Source organism: Belonocnema kinseyi, chromosome 2 (genome assembly GCF_010883055.1).
Source record: "Belonocnema kinseyi isolate 2016_QV_RU_SX_M_011 chromosome 2, B_treatae_v1, whole genome shotgun sequence".
NCBI classification, from domain to species: domain Eukaryota; kingdom Metazoa; phylum Arthropoda; class Insecta; order Hymenoptera; family Cynipidae; genus Belonocnema; species Belonocnema kinseyi.
Window position 1 is genome coordinate 109,357,241 of NC_046658.1, and position 13,683 is coordinate 109,370,923.

The following is a 13,683-nucleotide window of genomic DNA, read 5'->3' on the forward strand; positions in this document are numbered from 1 at the left end:
CATGTGCGAGAAAGAAGGGGCATCGGTTCCTGCATTCAGCGGGCATTATGTAGCTAGTTGCAGAGGCTACTACGCTTGCGCGTGTACTTGTGGTGCGTAATCAACACTTACGACACTTACGTCATTGGCAACTCCGTACTCACACGTGTACACAAACGAGTGCAGTTCGCTACATTTTATTCCATTCTATGAACTATTCGTGTCATCGCATCACTTGTCACTAGCTCAGAACCTCTCATCATTATAGAGCTTTCAATCTAAAAATGCTTTGTCATTGGAGGTTTTTTTATAGCAGATCCATGTTTTGAGTTAGAAAATGAAGTTTTATACGTGTTGCAGGTGTATATTGTTATTATGGACAATTGAGGTCAAGATCAGGTGTTGATTAATCTACCTATATATTTTTGTACACGTGCAGTGAGTTTCTTTTTGCCACCACATGTTTCAGAATGTTTTATCGCCAATCTCAGGGACATTCGATACTCATGAGTTTAGTAACAGGTTAATAAGGATGCATGCAGAACCACCGTTGTCAATGTTAGTAGTGTTTTGATACTTTAGGGTCTTGTAAGGTTGGGTACATTGGGCATCAACGCACCTTTGTATGTTCTTATAAAGGTGTTATTGATAGATTTTATCAATGACATTTATCGCTCTAGATAAGTGTTTAGGTCTCCCTATAACATGTCTATAAAGTCATTTACCTTTATCATCAGTAATTTCCATACTACACTTCCCGAATGGGTAACTGCCATCACAGGTGGCAATCTCCTGGCCTTGATTGCCAATTAACATGTAACGACTCTTACAATCATGGCGTCTTTGTGGCTGTGCTTTAAACGCAGACTATGAAGAATGTCGATAACCTCGCAAGGAAGTTCTATTTTAACATTAGCTCATATCTTCAAAGTTAAAAATACATTTCAACATAAAAAAATGATGAGTTTCTTATATTATTTTTGGGTCACCCGGTATTTCTGCAATAATGGGCCCACAGAGTGCGTGCAAGCGTCAGTTAGAACGTGTTTCCGATGGCGCACGCGTCCCACCGGAAGTCGATTCATTGTCGCATTTTATAGCACTCAACCCATTCCATGTCGGCCATCTTTGCATGCTTTGATGCTTCTTTTTGTTTTGAATACACACTTCTATCTGCGACTTAAGCCTTCGATGAGCATTTCTTTTGTTTCACACGCTGCATTGTTTTCCAACAACGAGGGAAATAATGAAAAACTGTCATGGTCTTTATATTGAAAAACCTAATATCCTCCCAGAGTCCCAGCTAATTCTGCCTTGATATTGATGCACATGAGATCAAAGAAAACGCAGGACGACAGCAAAAATACTCTTGTTTCTGATTCCTCCACAATTCAATATTTATATTGCAAAGAAAGTGGGATATCGCGTGTCTAAATAAAAGTATTAGTTTCGAATGCTTCTTCACAGTAATGGGACAAATTTATCTTCGTAGCAAAGGGGCCCATAAATTAATATTGGATAACTAAAACAGCATGGGGTGCTCGCGAATCACGATTATAACCCCGCTGCGTTTATATGGTGTGTATTACATCGATTGTATAACGATGTCTTATTCGCAATGTCGCTGAAAGATTCAATTGCAAGTTTCGCCCTCACTTGTTTCTTTTTTGTCTCGTTACTAGTACTTAGAATCGATTTCCAACAACTGGCGTTTTTTCCTCTTTGTTTCCGGCTGCTTATTCGACACCATGAATTATAGAAGCGTTGAGCAGAATCGATTAGGTTTATACTCTATGTCTCTATGAGTCTATGTCTCTATGGTCTCTCGAACAAGCCACCCTATATATACCATACAAATGATGGTAGAGTTTCCACATGACTGCAGAAATAATACAACTGTATTCATTTTATTGTAAAATCAGCTGCGAGTTTAAATCAATGGTGAGATCAATGGAAATCATTTTACACCTTGTTTGTGAAGAGAAATTTTCGATGTTACTCTTTAACTGGAATTATTTAAATTTGTGGAAGTTGGTAGCACGCGGGTTCAAATGCTTTTATATGGCAGGCAGAAATTTGAGGGAAAATAAAAGGTGTTCAATTTCCAAAGGTTTGAATTAAATTAATTTCATGAATGAAACAAATTTAGTGTATTATGTTGTGTCTTGCGATGTGAAATAATAAAAGTAAGATACCCAAGGATTTGATTCTCTAGAGAGGAAAGAGATGATTGGAGGGTAAAATGCAGCCCTTTTTCAACCATAGACTGCAATCGGCACCCACATAACATCTTGTGTGCGTGCACAACAGAGGAATCGAAAAATCCATATTGAACGGCTGTCACACATGTTCAGTGATCGTAGAAGTGAGAACAGAGAAAACAATGCCTTGACAATGAACTCTCTCGCACACATTTGGTTTCGCGTAACTGAGCGCCTTAAAGGCTTAAAAACGAGTTCTGGGTACCAACGACCAACTAAGTTTTCATGCGAATGAGCTTGCACAGTTCTGACGATAATTGTAGGACATTTTTTGGTTCAGTTATTATATTATTTTCTTCTCTGGTTTCCGCTTGTTAACTTTTATTTACATGTAATGCCGATAGTGTGATTAGTTATCTATGTGAAAATAAGTGGCAGCTGTTATGTTCACTTTCGAATTCTTCTATGTTAATGATTACTATAAAGTTGTTGAATTTTGTAATGTGTAAGTTTTAATGTGAACTATTTTCCTCAAAAGCAGTATTGATATATTAGTTTCAGCGAGAGTTTCCGAATATTTACCCAAGTATTCAAATAATCAAATCAAGATAGTCATCATAAATTTCATTTAACTGGGCAGGAAGGAAGTATTGTGAGTTTTGTAACCATAAAAGGTGAATGATCGGGCTTGGTTCGATAGAATTATACATACATACTTTATATAGTCGAATGAAGATTGTATGTGCGTGTGATTGCGGAAAGGAAGGGCCGAAGTGAACTTGAGCCGAGGGGAAGCTCATACACAGGGTCGAAAAGACCACCCTGCCGGTTCATCCCTCTTTCGATCAACCCTTCTTTCAAGCGATTCAACTGGAAAGAACAGAGGGGTTGCTACCAGATTCGACGACAGATGCAGATTGCACATCACTAGAGCCGATCGAAGGCCGATCACACTGACGTGTGCAAAATGCTTCAAGCTGGAGACCTGAAAAGAAGGACGAGAAGGGCCTATGTTGAAAATATCCCCTTAAGAAAGAAAAGAACACTCGAAACCATCAAAGAGTCTTTCAATATTTTTTATTCCGCCCTATAAAATAAATAGCATAAGGAGAGAAGAGTGATCGCATTGAATTAGCGAAATCCATTGGGACACATATTTCCTTTCTGTCTTTATTAATAAATCTGACATTCATTTAGATTCATTTCAAATGATATTCATTGAAAATAATTATTTCTACAGCTGCATGTTTCTTCAAAATGTCATCGTTACTTACGTGGCGAAATAATTTTCAGTATGATAGTTTCTGCAGTTTCTACATGCTTGACCGCCCCATGGATTATTAACAGCTCGACAATGGCATTTGTTGAACAAAGCATTGCACAATAATACTCATTCTCAATGTCAGTCGCTTGATTGTGCCGGTTGCACGTTCACCATCGATTTCCCTTTAAAGTTCAGCTCAACACAATAATGAAGAATAGGTCGGACGTATACTGAATAATCCGGGGGTTATTGAGCCAGGTGCATCTATCTTTTGACACGGTTGTTTACAGTTTCAATGTTTGCGAAAATTGTAAACAAGAAGCTGATTTACTATTATTACGACAGTCGATTTCTAATTCAGTATCAGAGTAATCTTAAAGTACACTTTTCAGATTTGCACTTTGGTTTCGCTTATTTGACATGCATAATTGGCACTTAAAGCAGTGCGCGTGTCATTGATTAAAAAGTAAATAAGAAAGAGAAGGCCATTCTCTCTGGAGTACCGTTCGATGTTCGGTCAATATTGTAAAATCTAATGTGCACTTCAAGTGGAATGAAAGAATAATGCTTTTAAGAATTAGGGCCTTTGCGATGTGTATTCAGGTGTTGCGCTAAAAAGTCCAGACTCTTTTCAATTCAATTCAATCTAAACAGTTCTGCAAGAAAATGTGTTATTTTTAGTGTTTTTCTATTTTAAGACACAAATAGCTTATGTAGAGCCACAATAAGTAAATCTAATTTTGGCTAACTATAAAAATCCTCAAATAATTGACTCTTATCAGTTCCATATATGTTGTGGTCTTTCATCCAAGCCGCTGTCGTTAGTCTGACCGGAAGCCTGCGGCTTCCACTTTCGTTGGTTTACCTTCTTCGCTCCAGATAATTTCCTTGAAATCATTCAAGCGAAACCTCATTTAGACTTTAAAATAGTAATAAAATTACTGTTATTTGGAATATTAAAATATGTCTAGTGCACATTTTATAATTGGTTTTGCTAATTTACTCATTCCAATTGCCTTAATCGAGTTTTTTCTTTATGTTTCAGGTAAGTGTCACAAAGAAGTTATTTTCTAGTTAATCCCTAAATAACAAATTGAATGTAAAAAAATTCTGCTTGTGAGTGAGTACATTACAATTTCTCATTACTTTGTATTTGTTTAAATAAAATATACATTTGGAAAATTTTACTGTGAGAAACCATAACTTACAAGAAATTAAAGATGATTCTATAGGTGGGAAACAACATTGATATTATTCCGAATTCCTGGATTGGTGTTTTGAATTTGACTCTATAGAAGGCAATACTTGGACATAAATTTGAATATTTCAAGCCCTGAATTGTTTTTAGTTTGGTGGCTGTGTTGCAATTCGAATACGTTAGCAAGAGACGAGCCTCAAGCATTATCTAGTTCGTTTAGTTTGCCTCGACTCTGATACGTATGTTTCGCAAGAAGGAAACAGTCTGACAGTTAGTTACACAATCAAGATTCAACAGAGAGAAAGAGAGAGGTTTCCCTGAGTTGATTCGCTCTTCCATTCAGAGTTCTGATACCCCCCGTTCTTTCCTGACTTCTGCCTCCCACTTCTCTTGGGTATTACACTTTGGCACAACGGTACATTACATACGAGACATCACCAAGATTTGAAGAATTGATAACAAAACACCGTTGTACAACCTTGCTCAAGTATTCGGAGCTCAATTCTTGGTATCAAAAGTTCACACCTCTTCAATTCAACTCAACCTTTTCTCCTGAATACATCCTTAAATTCTCCAGCATTATTGTGATAGTGAAGCGAAAATTAAATCATGGGTCCCAGGCCATAAAGTCGTAAGTTCACCAATTTTGGAAATGCGTTTATTTGGTTACAAATATTTTTTTTTTACCTAACTCATAGTATAGGAGATTATGTCCAGCTCGATTTAACAGTGAGTCAAAATCCACGTTTGGTATATTTTTTAAAGTGATTGCTTCTGTTGCAATATTCTTTTCTGGATTTAGTAAAGTTAAGTAATCATTGAAAAGTGCTTTCTTGTTTTTCTTTAATTAAAAAATACAAAAAAGTTATTTCACATATATTTAGTAAAGAAATGTTGTCAATAGATAAACGCAGAGTTGCTATAGGACCTGGCAAACAAGTCATGGAACTTTCAAAACAGTGACTTAAATTTATAAGCCGCTTATTTTAATATTTGTTTGCGATTTTTAGATTAAACAAATTGATTATTTACGCTTATTGAGAGTATTGAAATTGTTTATGTTTGCAAGAGTATGAAATATAAATAATAATTAAATATGGTAGGTTCTATTTTTAAAGTGTACAATTTTAAACGTTTCTAATATAAAGATTTTGTGATTTTGAACGATTAAAAATGTTTTTAAATTTCAAAGCTTTCAATTTAAAATTGTTTAATTTCAAACAGAGATAACTTTGAAGTTTTGAAGCATTTTCAGTGCCTCGAATCTTCAAATAGTCAAGGCTTTTAATTTGAGATTTTCTGTTGTGTTTTCTGTGGATTTTGAAAATCACATATTGTTATCGTATAATTTCTGACTTCCATTAAAAATAATTGTATGCTTTTGAACCCTTTTTGGAAGCATACCATTTTCATATCTGAATATAAGTTTGTTAAATTTTAATTGGATTCATGATCCAATTCTATTCAAATTTATGTTGTATTGAAATTTTAATACATATAAGTTTAGATTTTAATTTCAGTTGCAAATTTAATAATTTTGATTACTTTCGACTAAAAATACTTCAAATTTTATATTTACTATGGTATTTAAAATATTTCAGTGTTACTTGCTTATAAATTTAGAGCATTGATTAATAATCAAATAAAAATTTGTCTAAAAATCGTTGCATATCGTAACCATAAGAGTGCCTTGAATTTGAACTGAATTATTGACTGTAATTCTTTTTTTAACTGAACTGGAAAACTTGATGGAAAATGCCTAGAATTTTGAAACTTGACACTGTATAGCAACACTGCTTAAAGTAATTAGTGTAATCGTTCAAGGTTCTTGCAGAAAATTTACTGATTTTAATGACCTGCAATTTAAAAAATGCGATAGTGAGCGGAAGTGCATACGAGGTAACAAGTGCAATTGCCTATGGGAAAACTGAGGTAAAAACAAAAGTACTTTCAATACTAATTGAGTCCAAATAACTAAGTTAAAAAAAAAATAGATTTTGAGCTCATTTTGTTGTTATTCTTATTATAAGAAACACTTGATATGAAAAGAACAAATGGGCAATCATCTAGCCTTAACCATCTATGAAAAATTGCACATTGAAGTCTGTATAAGCCCTAAAATCGAAATGCGTGAATATAATTAACACGTATGCACTGCCCTCAATTCCGCCTCTTTAAAAAAGTATAGCGTGATGCTTACAGCGAGTTCAGACGTAGATGAAGGTCAGGAATAATGAATCGCACAGGTGATAAGACACAGGTAGGGGCACCTAATAATTTTCGCATTGGAACGGAGGTTTGTCTCCTCATAATTATACAATTTTTTATCATAATTATAATTAGAAAAATTGTACCCTTATCGAATTCACACATGTTCTGAGTTCTGGAATCTAAAACTCTGTAGAAAATTTTTTTTATATTATTATTTATGTCTAGTTTTATATTTGAACCTTCAACAATAGAATAATAGATTGCACTATAAGTGTCCCATATAAATATTTTCTGTCCTCAACAATCTTAGCATTGATATAAACTATGATACATTCCACCTATAGATATGTGCCTTTTCTTGTGCAAGAAGTCTGCAAAGTTGGCTGGGTGGTGCCTGCTGTTTATGGTGCACTTCCAGATCAGGGGGCGCACGCCATAATGTAGTTGGTCTATATCAGACAAAAAATCAGGGGAACGATTTACAGAACCTGTACAGGTTGGACGGAACCAACAACCAAAGAATCATGCCAACCTGTCCATACACATTTCTTCGATGCACCACTGCGTGTTGTGCGCAACGAGTTGTCTCACCGCATTGCGATTCACTCAAGGGTGTGGACGGGCTTCAAGCAATGTCAATAACTCAGTCTTGAAACGGATACGGCATTTCTCTTAGTCTCTTGATTGCATCATGATTAGTGTCAGTGTCCTTCGTCATTTTCATTGATCACAAATCGAGCCTGCAACGCTATGATACTGTTCTGCAGTTCACGAGTCACGATTGCTACAGATTTGAAAATCAACTTCCCACGTTTGCCTTTCTAATGCTCACATTTTTCTTTATGTTTTGATCTAATTAAACTTAGTACTTATGTGGTGAGCCAAATATGCTCCTAGTTGTCAAAATGTTATGGGTAGATGAGTCAGACATCTTAACAAATCAGAAAAGTTTGATTAAAAGTTGATGTTTTATTACGAAAAACCATTGGTATGAAATTGGTTGATTTTCACCATTAACAATGGAAATTATCATTATGCCTTTTATTCGTTTTCTCATGGGCATACTTTTGAAGATCGGCGTTTAAAAATGATTACACACAAATTCATAATCTTAGCGTTTAGAAGGTTAGACTGTTACCTAATGTTTACACAATATTGTTTGATTAAAAGTTGATATTTTGAATGATCATCACAGAAAAGCATTGGCGTGAAATTTGTGGCCTCTCATGTTTAACAATAAAAATTTTCATTGTGCCTTTGTTTGTTTTCCAAAAATTATATTTTTTACTTACTCATGACTCATGCATTCATCATCTTCGCATTAAAAAGCTTACAGTGTTACCTAATGTTTACACTAAACTGTTTGGCATTTTCAACGAAATGCTTTTTCTGGCTGCATTAGATTGGTTGTAATAGTGTGAATCAAGTCTGACAAAGAGCTTGAGTACATCGTCCGTCGACCTCATTACGCAGCGCGTTTCCGGTCTTTTAAACGGTGCACGTCATACGGGTCACGCGTTTGAACTAAAAACACGCATTGCGTACTCGTGCTTAAAATGCAAGCTGAAAGAGGTTAACGGACTCGAGAGTGGACTTTTTTTAGAAATGAAGGAAGAAGGGTCGCCCAGACAGAAAAGAGGAGACATTGCAGACTGTGCTTTTTCCGTACTCAGCGAACCCTCCCTTGTAGATACTATATACATACGAAACGATAACTGTTCCTGGCCTATGCAAGGGCCTCTGGCCTACGCATCCCTTAACACGCCTCATCTCTTAAAGGGGATGGCACATTCCGAGTATTGACCCGTTTCTCTTTCGCCTTTGGTCCACCAAAATGGCCTCAGCTTTCAACTTGCCTCAACTGAAACTACATCATAACATGTCCATTTTCCATTAGTTACAATAGTTACATCCATTTTTAAGAAATATAAAATGTATATTTAGGCTTTGTTTGCTCCACAATGAAGCATATTATTATATCAGAGAAAATTAGATTTATGCGAAACTGAAGAAGTCGAGGGGAAAAATTGCTAGGAACATGAGAATATAATATAAATATGTTATTTTACTCCAGAAATGAAAATAAACCCGTAAATCTCCAACTGAACGATCTGAATTCTCTTTTTACTTTGTAGTCTACCGAGAAGTAACAGTCATCTCTCCTCGAATTGACAGTAATTGTTAGCGGGCTTTTCAACTTTTGAGGAGATGTTTGAGTAGCTAATTAGGAATGCGTGTAAATTAGCCAGAAACGAGAAGTTATAAATGTTTATTTTTAGAATCGTGTCATATCCGCTGAAAAGGCAAATCATATCACATCTGATATTCTGCTCTTGGTTCCTTGCCTGGGCTCGAGCTTTTTCCGCAAGTTCAACTGAAGGACGAAGACAGCCGAGGGTTGCCGAAAATAAAGGGCTTTCGGAGAAACTGGAGACCAAGATTCCCTGGAAATGCTAAGGGTCGTTTCTGCCTCGGTTGTTCTCGAGGAAGTTCGTTCACCCCCAGGGGTGCTCGAATCCATCCGCATGTCTACGAAATCTAGAGGATTTTTAAACTTTGTGTTCAACGGCTAACTGTATTTATGCAATTTTATTAAATAAAATTATTGCGAGTTTTAAAAGTAGTCAAGTGTTTCGAATGTTTGATGCGCCTCGGGATTGTTTTATATGAATATGTTAGGTTTTTCTTCTCCATATAGCTATTGAGATAGATGATGGCACAAACATTTTGCTCATTGGTGTTATTACCCGCACTGTAATTATAACAAACCGGGTATTAACATCAGAATATAAAAAGAATAATTCTATTAGTTGCAGTGACTATTCCATTAGTACCAGCAACTGAGGAAATGGTTTTCTCAGCTATTAAAATAAAGTGTCATGCATTATGAAGTAAATAGTTTGCCCAGCTGACTACTTTTTTCAGTTAATAAAATAGGAGCAGTATATTTTACAACCCGAAGTAGTTTGGTCTGCTACCTTTTTTCAGTATGTATAGTTCGGTCCATATTATATAAATCACATTTGATTAGAAGGAATTTGAGAGCTCTCTGTTCCTATCTTGTCACCAGATCGAACATGAAAGGGTCACTGAACACCTTCAGCCTTCAGCAATCGTTCGCAATACAGGCAGCTAGGGTATGTCGTCGCGCCTGCACCCACAGTCGTCGAAAATCGATGCCCTCTCGGTCCTCGGACACGTCGCGTCGAGGTTAGGTTTTGTTACGCTAGGTTATGTTCGCGTTGCGGTATCATCTATACTCGAACACTCCATTTAATTTTTAAATAGACAACTATCATCATCATCTAGATCTACTAAACCATCTACATATTTATAGAATAGTTATAATCACATACCATTTAATTTGATCATTACTCCACTTTTAGAATCCAAATTAACATTTTCGGTATCAATATTTGAAAGAACGAGTTTGAATGACCGTGCAGATTTCGTCTGCATTCTTAAGTGATGAGAATTAAAGTTTGTTGTTTTTTTTTATATATAGATCCTAGTTAGTAGTATAGTTTTAAGTAAGACAAAACCTGAAATTATCGAATGTCCTTCACACGCAAACGCAATATCGGTTAACGTTTGAGGCTAAACAAATTTTGTAGCCGCAACAGACATTTTTGCTCTCGTTTTCGGTCTTATGAAAAAGAGATTAGGAAGCTCTTGCCAACTTTCAAGTTAATAAGACACTTCGGATGTTACATAACGAAACAGACCGTGGGAACTCAGGCAGGATGTCAGAACATCAGGTTTTGCAGAATAGAATTGTGTCAATGGAAAAACGACAGGTACAGATGTATAAAAATCAGCTTTTTGTCATGTTTTCTGAAAATGAGATACTTTAACATTTAAATTTATATCATTACATTTATATTGAATATCCATCCTAAACTCTTTCATTTTTTAGAAAGGATATTTTAACCTGTCATGCAAAGAGGACGAGATTTCTTGTATAAAAATTCTTAATTTCAAATGACCGACCCTGGCCTCCAATTTAAATCGGACAATCTGTCGAGCCTAGGTTTTTTTATTTTTATTCTATTTTTTTATATTCTGTTGCGCGAAATAAAATATTCGGGCCCCGAAGCCATGGTCGCTTCTTTCGTCGAGACTCGCCCTCGAACAACAAAGAAGAACGTAGGTGGCCTCCTAATTTTTTATCGCCCTGCCTTCCACCTCGTCTAACCATACTGTTGGTTATATTCTCTATTATACCCTTTTACTTCCTTTTATGTTTCACTTCTCCTACTTCTCTTACCTCTTCCCTAGAAAAATGTTCATCACGGCCGAAGATTCGTTATTTAAAAATTTCTTTTTATAAATTCAAAAGCTACTTTTTTGTAAAGGGCGACAAAATGCTGGCAGAGCGAAATACATTTTACAACAGCTTATGACGAGTACGTTTTTCCTTTGAAGTTATAATTTAATTTTGAAAGAGGCCATTACTCGTTATTCTGGGCACGCTTTTTCCACCAGAAAACGCACTCCCTCGAAATGTACACACCTTCATCTAAGAACGGAAACCTTTCAAAGTGAAACCGGCTGGAGCAGAATTTAGCTGCTCACAACGAATTTCAGAAAGGTCCTTTCCTTTCACAAACTAGAGCTCTATAGTTCAGTTTTTGTGGGCTTCAGATCCCTCCTCTTTCCTTATTCGATTCGGTCTTTCGCTCCCTCGGAATTCGTCCCTGGACTCCCGATGGTTTCTCCTTTTATCGTCTCGAAAATCAATTTATTCGCGAAAGCACTTAGTTCTTCTCCGCTCACCAAATCCGATTAGCAGAGTACCGACAAACTTACCAGCTTAAACAGTTTATCGGTACGAAATGAAATAGCAATCTCTTGATTGAAAATAGAGTAGAAATACTCTTCTGCTTGATATTGCAAAATCAGATTTCAGATTTGATTGTTCAGCTTACTGTGTCGTAAAAAATTAAGAAATTCGATTTTTTAAGGAGGATGGAGGGCAGTAAAATCCTTCCAAATCTGTGATTGACCTCTCAGCTTTCTTTTGAAGCGCCCTCTTATTTTCTTGTCGACATTCTCGTTTAGCGAGCAATTTGTTGCAATTTTCCGCATAAGCTCTCTTCTTTTTCAAACAATCATCCCATTCTCTTTCTTCTGATTTGCTTTATTCTCCTACGAACAGAGATGCGTGTGAAATTTGCTCGATACGCTTCAGGGGAAACTGACATTTTTGCTAAACTCCTGTAAGGTTGTTATAATACATTTACATTTGCAGACGTGCTTTATTTTATTTTCCTGGCAGAGATTTAAGGGGAATGTGGATCTGGACATACTGCATATTCTGAATTTTTGAGGCCAGGAAAGATAGCCATTTTGATTTTGATTGAGAACTTGTTAAATGATTAGTTTTAGTAGATAAAGTAATTGCATCGTTTAAAAATTTGCTTTGTATAATGCCAAATAATGTAGATTTAACTAGTTTGTCCTAAAACTCTTGAAAATGGACACGATTCTAATTGGAATTTGCAGAATTTTAAGCACATTTAATTTTAAATTGTTCCATTCAGAATGTTAAAAATGTGAAAATGTTTACAATTTGATTGCTTATTTCAAGTATGTTAGCGAGCCACATTCGATGTCACTTTCTCATTATTTTGTCGCTTTTTTAAAACTCTTTTTTTCAAAATTTTTTTTTTCCATTTCTGTAATAATTATTTTACCTTTCTTGCTTAATTTTCTTATTCCCTTTTAGCTTTTTGCGACAATTTTTTCGATTGCAAATCATTTATTTATTTTAATTTTAAATCGTTTAAAATTGCATGTTTCAAATGGGAAACTTAATAGTTGAGCAATTAGAATGTTCAAGTTGTTCAATATTTAATAATAATTTAAAAGGTATACCATTAAAACTTTAAAGTAAAGAATTTAAAGTGGTATATTGACAAATTTCTAGGTTTCAAATTTAAATTGTTTTCAAATTACATAATTATAATATAAAGTCTTTTATGGGCTATTATTCATTCAAGGCGATTAAAATGTGAAAAAATAAACAATTTGAAATTAAAAGCGCATCAAGTTAAAATTTAGGAAATCTATATATTAGTGAGTTATACAATTTCATCTCTAATTGAAACTAATAATTTTACATGCATATAAAATGTCCAAATTGGAATAACTTTATGTTTAAATATTCAAAATTATTTGGTTTGTGTTTAAATTGTTAAATTTGCAAAATTTAAAAAAAAAGGTAGAAAGCTCAGAATTGAACCATTGAAAACCCTCATAATTAAATAATTGTAAATTGACCCTTCGAGTACACACCTATTTTTTCGAACATCCCCTACACACTGGGTCAACCTGACCCTGTTCACTTTTTAGTTGTCTATAAGGTCATAAAATCTTTAACATATTAAAAAAATATATTTTTGCAAAAAATGAAGTTTTATGAAAAAAAAACATAACTTTTTTAATTTTTTATATTTTTAGCTGAAAATTTATGTGAATCCTCTCAAAGTATGCCTAAATATTAAAAAAATAGTCCTACTTTGTAACTTAAAAAAGTTATTTATTTCGCGTACTGATAAAGGTGATCTGTAAGGTGTAAGAAATAGTGATTTCTTTCATATACATGAGTGGTCAAATTTTTTTATAATACAAAATTTAAAAAGAAAATGTACACAAAGATGTAGTTACGCATACTTATTCATAACTATCACAATCGTTGTGGAGTGTCCATATATTACAAAACGTTAAAGGGAGGTGGGCTCTATAGTTGTCTCATATGGGCGAGCCCAAATTTTAGTTACGTGCATGTTAAAGTTACATTAAAAATAGTCATACGAGGGGGGGGGGGG

At 34.9% G+C, this 13,683-nt stretch overlaps 1 protein-coding gene across 5 annotated transcripts in view; it reads left to right on the top strand.

Moving 5' to 3' along the window:
• The window catches only part of LOC117167040 (histone demethylase UTY), a 193,035-nt gene that overhangs the window by 95,154 nt on the left and 84,198 nt on the right, over window positions 1–13,683 (top strand). The window contains exon 1 of one of the 5 annotated variants that reach the window (XM_033351612.1): window positions 5,183–5,273. The exons of the other annotated variants lie outside the window; for them this stretch is intronic. The gene's annotated coding sequence lies outside the window, so the exon portion shown is untranslated. Of the gene's footprint in view, window positions 1–5,182; window positions 5,274–13,683 lie in introns of those variants that run through there. 5 annotated transcript variants of the gene reach the window in all.